An 8,902-nucleotide genomic window follows, 5' to 3' on the forward strand; every position below is an offset into this window, starting at 1 on the left:
AGAGTTCGGCGACAACAGACAGCACGTAGAACCATCAATAACATTCCAGAAACTTCCGATACATGCAGGCGCGTCCTGCGCTGAGCGATAACATAGACGATGAAACGCGATCATTCGATAAACAAGTACAGGTGTCAATACCCCCCTCTTAAAAAACATCGTCCCGATGCTGGAAACATAAAAGGAGAGCGAAAAACAGAAGCACACTTACTAAGAAGAAGTAACAAAACAAGTCCAAAGGAAGTAAAAAGTTCAGCTAGGCAAAGTCCGTTAGCGCTGATAGAAAGGCTTAAGGCGCACAACATGGACTACGTCAGGTCGTGAGCGGCGCCGCTGTGATGGCGACATACCGTCTGGCACGACCTCATAGTCGAGTGCGCCAATGCGTCGGATAATCTTGTAGGGTCCGAAATAGCGGCGTAAAAGCTTCTCGCTAAGTCCTCGTCGGCGTATTGGGCTCCAAACCCAAACACGGTCGCCGGGCTGGTACTCGACGTGGCGTCGTCGAAGGTTGTAGTGTCCGCTGTCGGTCCTCTGTTGGTTCTTGATCCGCAGGCGGGCTAGCTGTCGGGCGTCCTCGGCGCGCTGGAGATAAGTAGAGACGTCAAGATTCGCTCCATCGCAGACGTGCGGCAGCATGGCGTCGAGAGTAGTCGTCGGGTTCCTGCCGTAAACCAGCTTGAACGGCGTGACCTGTGTTGTTTCTTGCACCGCCGTGTTGTAAGCAAAGGTTATATACGTATGGCAGGACCGCGTCCCACGTCTTGTGCTCGATGTCGACGTACATTGCTAGCATGTCGGCGAGGGTCTTGTTCGGGCGCTACGCGAGACCATTCGTCTGCGGGTGGTAGGCATGCAGTTGTCCTCCTGTGGCTTGTCTGGCTGTATATATATAGCAGAATGGCTTGGGTGAGCTCTGCTGTAAAGGCCGTTCCTCTGTCTGTGATGAGGACTTCTGGGGCACCATGTCGCAGCAGGATGTTCTCGACGGAAAATTTCGCCACTTCGGCTGCGCTGCCTTTCGGTAGAGCTTTAGTTTCAGCGAAGCGGGTGAGATAGTCCGTCGCCACGACGATCCACTTATTTCCGGATGTTGACGTCGGAAACGGCCCCAACAAATCCATCCCGGTCTGCTGAAAAGGTCGGCAAGAGGCTTGATCGGCTGTTTAATCCCGCTGGCCTTGTCGGTGGTGTCTTGCGTCGCAGTCTCGGCATGACGTAACGGGCGGCGTCGGCGGTCAGGCGCGGCCAGTAATACCTTTCCCGCATCCTGGATAGCGCCCGGGAGAATCCGAGGTGCCCAGCGGTCGGAACGTCATGCAGGGCGTGCACTACTTCTGGACGCAGCGCTGACGGAACAATATGAAGGTAGTTGGCGCGGACTGGTAAGAAGTCCTTCACGAGCAGGTTGTTTTGTAGCGTGAACGAAGACAATCCGCGCTTAAATACCCTAGGGGCAACGTCGGCGTTCCCTTCCAAATACTCAACGAGGCCTTTCAGCTCCGGGTCTGCTCGTTGCTGTTTAGTGAAGTCTTCCACGTTTATTATTCCAAGGAAGGCGTCGTCGTCTAGCGGCGGGGGATAGATATATGGGGGCGCGTGGTAGGCAGTCGGCGTCAGAGTGTTTTCGTCCGGACTTGTAGGTTACCGTGACGTCATATTATTGCAGTCTGAGGCTCCACCGCGCCAGCCGTCCTGAAGGGTCCTTTAAATTAGCTAGCCAACACAACGTGTGACGGTGGCTGACGGCTTTGAATCGCCTGCCATATAGGTAAGGGCGGAATTTTGCTGTAGCCCAAATGATGGCGTGGCATTCCTTTTCAGTCGTAGAAAATTGAAGGACACTTTGTGAATTCCAAAGTGTGTTCGGCGAAAGCCTGTGCCCATTCGACTGACTATGCCATCTCTTTTTCTTTCTTTTTTTTTGTGCATGACACTCCCAGTGGAACGGGCACAGACTTTCGCCGAACCACACTTTGGAATTTACAAAGTGTCCTTTTTTTTGTTTGACAAAGATTGACAAAGTGTGGTTTGAAGTAAACGATGGACTATTTATTCATGAATTCTTTGTGTCCTTGCTTTAATGTCCCACGTCTGCGATAGCTGCCTTGTGATCACTGATACGTACTGATATGTACTCGAGATCTTTGGTGGTTGGATATGTCTGGAAGACAAGGTCAAGACAGCTGCTATACTGCGTGGTGGCTGTTGTCGTCGGTGTGACCAACTGTAACGCTTGTGAACTTTGTCAATGCCTCCTTTGACTTTGTAGACCATTGACAAATGCATGTCTGTTCCTAGCGTCTTCGTTGAAATCCCCGACAACGACCATCGGCCGATGCCTGACGCTTGTTGGTAGGATGCGATTCATAAAGGCAATGGCTGCTTCTTGCCCGAGGTTTGGGGCCAAGTACACACAGACTACAAAGAACCCAGTCGACGACCTGAATGCACACACTTTATAGGTGCCCGGTCGCCCGGTGACGCGGCCACTCGCTGTTGTCGCTTCCGTTCCGCTTCCCTGGCCTTGGTGCCCGGTGACATGTTAGCCCGCCGCATGAGCATTCGCTCATTCTTCTTCTGGCGTTTGGTATCGGGGGAATCCACATTCTTGGGGCGCTTCTCCGAACCGCTTGCTGTAGAATCATCACCGGGCCGCTTGGGAGCCATCTGACTGCTGCAACGAGACGTCTGACGTAGGAGCGTTGCCGCGCGCGCCGCTGTGCCATCACGTGATTGCTAAGAGAGTGTGAGGGGGAGAGGCCACAGCTGGCACCTTTCCAGGCACGGACGGACGGACGCCGCGAGTATGAGCCACTGAAGGCTTTCGCCTTAATAATTGCCTTCCGCTTTTGGCAGCGGCCGGCTAGCATAAGATATCACCCGTTGAAGTCCGTCCTTCCTCTGGACTAGCACGGCACCGAGACCTAGCTAGGCTACTGGGGTCAGTGTGGATTTCGGTATCGGCGTCCTCTTCGAAGTGCGCAAGTACCGGCGGTGACTGCATGCGTCGTTTGAGTTCGCGAAATGCGTCGGCGTGCGGTGTTTCCCACTTGAACTCGACATCACGTTTGGTTAGGTGTGTTAGCGGCTCAGCGATGAGTGAAAAGTCCTTGACAAAGCGCCTATAGTAGGCACACATGCCAAGGAATCTACGCACTGCCTTCTTGTTGATGGGCTGTGAGAACTTTGCGATGGCAGCTGTCTTCTGCGGGTCGGGGCGTACTCCAGATTTGCTGATGTCGTGGCCTAGAAACAGAAGCTCATCGTAAGCGAAGCGGCACTTTTCCGGCTTCAGAGTGAGCCCTGATGACTTCTAATACTGTCGCAAGCCACCTAAGGTGATCGTCGAAATTTTCGGCGAAGACAACGACGTCATCCAAGTAAACAAGAAATGTCTGCCACTTCAATCCTGCTAACACCGTGTCCATTGCGCGCTGAAACGTTACAGGCGCCGAGCACAGTCCGAATGGCATAACCTTGAACTCGTAGAGGCCGTCTGGCGTGATAAGGCGGTCTTTTCGCGATCTCTCTCGTCGACTTCTATTTGCCAGTAGCCAGACTTGAGGTCCACCGACGATAAGTATTTAGCGTTGCAGAGCCGATCCAATGCGTCGTCTATCCGTGGAAGGGGATATACGTCCCTCTTTGTGATCTTGTTCAGTCGACGATAATCGACGCAGAAACGTAGGGCTTCATCCTTTTTTCTTCACCAAGAAGATGTCCACGGACTGTTCGACGGCTGGACGATGTCGTCGCGCAGCATTTCGCCGACTTATTGCCTAATATAGCTTCACGTTCTCGCGTCGAAACTCAGTAAGGGCTCTGGCGGAGTGGTCGAGCGCACTCTTCGGTTATTATGCGATGCTTTGCGACTGGTGTTTGTCGAATCCTCGATGACGTCGAAAAACAGTCTTTGTATCGTCGGAGAAGACTCCGGAGCTGTTGCTGCTTACTCATGGGAAGACTTGGATTTATGTCGAAGTCTGCTTCGGGAAGAAGAAGAAACTTTATTGAAAAATAGTCCGGCAGTTCTTGCTGTGGTGGCCTCGGGTGGCGGCTCGAAGTCCTTGGACTCGGGCGGCATCTTCGGCTTGCCGGACGGCCCAGAGCTGGTCTGCCAGCTCTGAACTTTTGATAGCCGCCTCCCAGCGGCGGCGACGCCTACGGAGAAGGTCCCCGGCGGCTCCCGCATCCGGGGCGGCGTCGGGAAGAAGCGAGCTCGAGCCTTCCCGTACTCTGGCAACGGCCGCGATTATGGACGCGTCGCGAACGCAGCTGGTTTGATTACCGTTGTTGCCGGCACATTCCCAGAGCATGCGTCGCAGCGTTGCTCCTTGTCCGCAAATTTTACTCGCGTCTGTTGGATATAAACGCGGGTAGCATTGGTGTAAGATAGCGGGGCTAGGGTAGGTGTGTGTCTGGAGCAAGCGTAAAGTTACGGCCTCGTTCCTGTTCAGTTTATTGTGTGGTGGCGGGAATGTGCGTCTTTCGAGCCTGTAGTGTTGGGTGAGGTCTCTGAACGTGGTTAGGCGATCACCCCACGCCCAGTGTGTTTCTTGTTGCTGCTTCGGGAACTATGGTCGTCGGGGTAAATGCGGCAGAATCCGGAGGACAAAGGCATTGCTGGTTTCTACAATTTCCTCGATGTACGCGATTGTCGTGCCATTGCTGATCTGCTTGAACTCCTGGCTGAAGTTGGTTAGCATCACTTCCGCTTTCCCCGCGCGGAGTCGAGCGATCCCTCTTACGACGCAAATTTCACGGTCGCACGGTAGACGTTGGTCACTCTCGATGACGCCTTCTAAGTGAGCGGGTGTTTCTGTGCTGACGGAAGTAACAATGCTGGAGCGAGGCAGCATGTTCACTTGATCTTCGAGCACACTCAAGGCGTGGAGACTACGAGAGCTCTCCGACGGTATCGCTTGATCTTGCGACAGCGTTATCGATTGCGACTTCAGGTCGATGATTGCGCCGTGTTGGTTCAGGAAGTCCATGCCGAGAATAACGTCTCGTGAACACTGTTGGAGGATAACGAAGATGGCAGGGTACGTCCGGTCATGAACGGTAATTCTTGCCGTACAAATACCAGTCGGCGTTATGAAGTGTCCTCCAGCTGTCCGAATTTGAGGGCTTTCCCATGCAGTCTTAACTTTCTTCAACTGGGTGGCGATGGGTCCACTCATGACGGAGTAATCGGCTCTTGTGTATACTAAAGCTGTGGCTGCGTTGCCGTCGAGAAGCACGTCGAGGTCGGTGGTTCTTTGTCCTGCGTTACAGTTCGGATCACGGCTCCGTCGCGTTGACCTGTTGCTGGTACGTGGCGTCGTCAGGTCGTCTTTCATCGGCGTATTCTTTGCTTCCAGTCTTCGTCGGGACGGCGGTGTGTCGTTGTGTCGTCGAGGTTGTCTCTTCGGCGGCGGTTCTTCGTCAGTTCTTCAATCTTCGTCAGTTCGACGAACAGCAACTGCACCTCCATCGGTTGCTGCTTTTAGTTTTCCGGATATGGGCTGACGGACCGGCCCCGGGCTGGGTCAGTGTATGGTCGTTGTTGCGGCGACAGGTAGCGGCCTGGTGACGGCGAACGGGACGGTCGTCGAACGCTCCACTGAGTAGCGGCGAGGTCACGGGGGCGCTCCCCAAGCTGTGGACGTGGCGCGTTGACGGCGAACCAGGCTCTCGGTATGGTCGCGGTATGGGCATCGGCGGTACACATGGCCGGCTTCTCCGCAGTGATAGCAGAGCGGGTGGTGGTCGGGGGCTCGCCAAATGTCGGTCTTCCTCGCGTAGCTGTGCGACGCGTGGGCGTGCTGGCGGCGGCGGACGACGGAATTGCGGTGTACAGGGCCCTGGCGCGGTCGCGGAGGGGACCTTGACGGCGTGCGACGGCGGCGTAGGTCATCGCTTCCGGCTGGCGCAATTGTGGTTGCACCTCAAGGAACTCCAAGCGATCGCTGAACCTCTTCTTTCACGATGTCGGCGATCGAAGCCACTTGAGGCTCCCACGGAGGCAAGACCGTGCGCAGTTCTTCGCGCACAATGGCCCTGATGGTCTCTTGGAGGTCGTCGGAACCCAGTCCTTCGATGGCTCACTGCGGCGTGAGCACTTGTCGGTTATACTGCCGAGTGTGCATTTCCAGAGTTTTCTCGATCGTCGTTGCCTCTGTACAAAGCTCAGCTACGGTCAGCAGCAGGAAGGAGCTGCGTTTACGCGACAACAGCTCCTTCCTGCTCCTACCGGCAGGTGGCGACACAAGTCTGTGCCAGGGCCGGCTATTCAGACGCCATTTTTTCCATAGGCGAAAACAGTTTCTAATTTTTGTCTGAAAAAACAGGCGACTAATCGTGCCAAGTGTTATACTAAACGAAGCAGACAACAAAATGCGATCGTTCTGCAAAATTTGAGCAAGAACAGTGCAACGGTGAGCGCACAATCTTTTTTTGAACACACGCAGCCAAATATTCAGGACCCTGTATATATAGTTGAAGAAACGAAGGGGCACACTAACGAAAATTGCATGTTTAATGTTTTAACGTTTCGGCCGTAGCACGGCCGAAACGGTAAAACCGAAACATTAGAAAGCTGTAGATGCTCGCACAACGGTGCATATTACTTCCCGTTTATCGCGATATCAATTACTATGGACACTGCAGGTGAATTTTCACCTGGAGTGCGACAGTGCGACAGTGAGCCGAGAAGGATGGTGGCTTGATGCGCACCGTCCTCCCGCGCGCCAAATCTCGGAAATCAGGTGATCAAGCGTACTCTAGATGGGAGGGGGGGGGGGGTGGAAGCGTGCGTCTCCTCCTATGGTCCAGCTGCCCAGCCGCGGCTGCGCGTACGCGGCCCACGTGCCTTATCTTGGTGGTAATCTGCGGCGGGTGTAAATGTTTGGGCGAGCCGATATGGCTTACGGCTTCATGTGCGCTCTCTTCCCGCGTACCTGGCGTTGGAGGTCGCGTAATCTCAAGTTTCATAGACTTGTTGAAACGCACGAAGCATTCGCTCCTCACTGTCGGCGTTCTTCATCATGCCAGCGTTGTGACAGCGAGTGAGATCTATTCATGCTTGGCAGTGCGTGCGTGACAACATGCGCGTTACTTTAATTAGTAAGTAGATGTTTACTGTAATTTATACGGCCGATAAAGTTACGAACCTTACTTTGTGTAGTTGTCTAAATCTTTGCAATCGCTTTAAATCGATCGCCTATCGGGCGAAACTGCGAATTTTCACACAAGCGACCAAGTAATGGAGCCGTCTTTTTGCGAAGGTAATCCTGTACAGCAATCCCGCGCGCTTCAAGACCGCCTTCATTATTTTACTGATGTGATATTGCGCACCCCTTGTGTAATTAAGGCCCCGTTCTATGGTGTCTTTGAGATATTGACAAAAAAAAAAAAAAGTCACCGCCCCAGCACTCCGTACAGATGATTATCCAGCGAATTTGAAATGTGCGGCTCCGTTGTTTATCACTGGGTTAATCCCAATCGTTCGTTAACTGACGGCTTGGTAGGCTGCCGGATCTTCAGTACGCAGTTGCTGCTTGCGCTCGGCTGCAATAGCCTGTTCCAGTGCCCGGGCTGCAGCATCGGCACGGCGTAGACCAGCTCGTTCTCGGTTCTGCTCGCGGCGTTGATGGCCGAAAGCTGCCTGATCCTAAGGAATACGTATGACGTGTGGCCTACCCATTTCGGAGCTGGAGAGAAACTGCTGCGCGCGCGTTCGGCTGCAACGGAGAGCAACGACGCCACTACTGGCGCAGCTAATCCAAAACCACTTAGCACAAGGCCTTTTCAGTCCGATTCATGACGTCATGTTACCTGGTCCGACTGCCATAGAATCTAATGGGAATGCTCCCGAGTAGGCAGCAGTGATATTGACGTCCCCGCTTTCATCACGCCAGCCTCGTCAATGGAAATTTCGGGCCAGTAAGCGTGACGTCATGGATCAGAGTAAACAGGCCTTGTGCTATCTAGGTGGTGTTGGCTAATCATGCGCCTTTTCTTCACTCATTCTTTCTTTTTTTTCTTTCGCGCGTGCGCATGGGGTTGCGCCAGAGGAGTTTTCGGCGTACAGGCGACCGACAGACGGGCGGACGGACGAATCGGCTAGCCATATACAGCTTCGCTGTAATATCTTTCCTCCATGGCGCAAACAGTGATGCAAACAACTACACGAGAACGAAATGGGGTTTGTGTGAACTTAAGCAGCTACGCCAGAGTCAGTATAACGTGGAAGGCTGCAGAGTTGGCAACATAGAAATTGAGGAGGTCTTCGGTGTGCCTCTGCAGGCCGGTAATTAGATGAGCACACGATCCTGGAGCCACAAGAAGCAGATTCACACACGACGCAGCTGATAATGCGGCAGCTGTTAAAACGAATTTCCAAGACGGACACGTTCTCACTTTCCTTCAAATTCGTATTAAAATTCGCGAACCCCATATACCAAGTGTTTCAGCGAATACTTTCAAACACGTATTTTTTTATTTGCGTGTGGTAGGTAGCACAATTCTAGTCCATGTGCTGGCTACTCGAAGAGGCGGACACTACTTGCACAAAAAATTGACATGCATAATGGACTAATATACAAAAGTTAACTAAGTTTTTAACAAATTGCCTTATGACACGTATTGCAAGTTACTAAGTCCCACCGGGGAGTTCGCAAGGCGGATCCACTTCAATGCATAAAACGACGTTTTGTAAGAAAGTAAGTGGAACGACAGTGCATTTATATATACCTCAAGTTTGACGGCACATATCTCGTAAATGGCGTCATCCACACCATTATTCAAGTGGATATGCCTTGCACTCTCACCCACTAGAATTTGTTAGGTGCAATATGTGCCATAAGGTAATTGGTTAAAACTTAATTATTCTGTTAATTAGTGGATTATGCATTCT

This window comes from Dermacentor andersoni, chromosome 1 (assembly GCF_023375885.2).
Source record: "Dermacentor andersoni chromosome 1, qqDerAnde1_hic_scaffold, whole genome shotgun sequence".
Taxonomy (NCBI): domain Eukaryota; kingdom Metazoa; phylum Arthropoda; class Arachnida; order Ixodida; family Ixodidae; genus Dermacentor; species Dermacentor andersoni.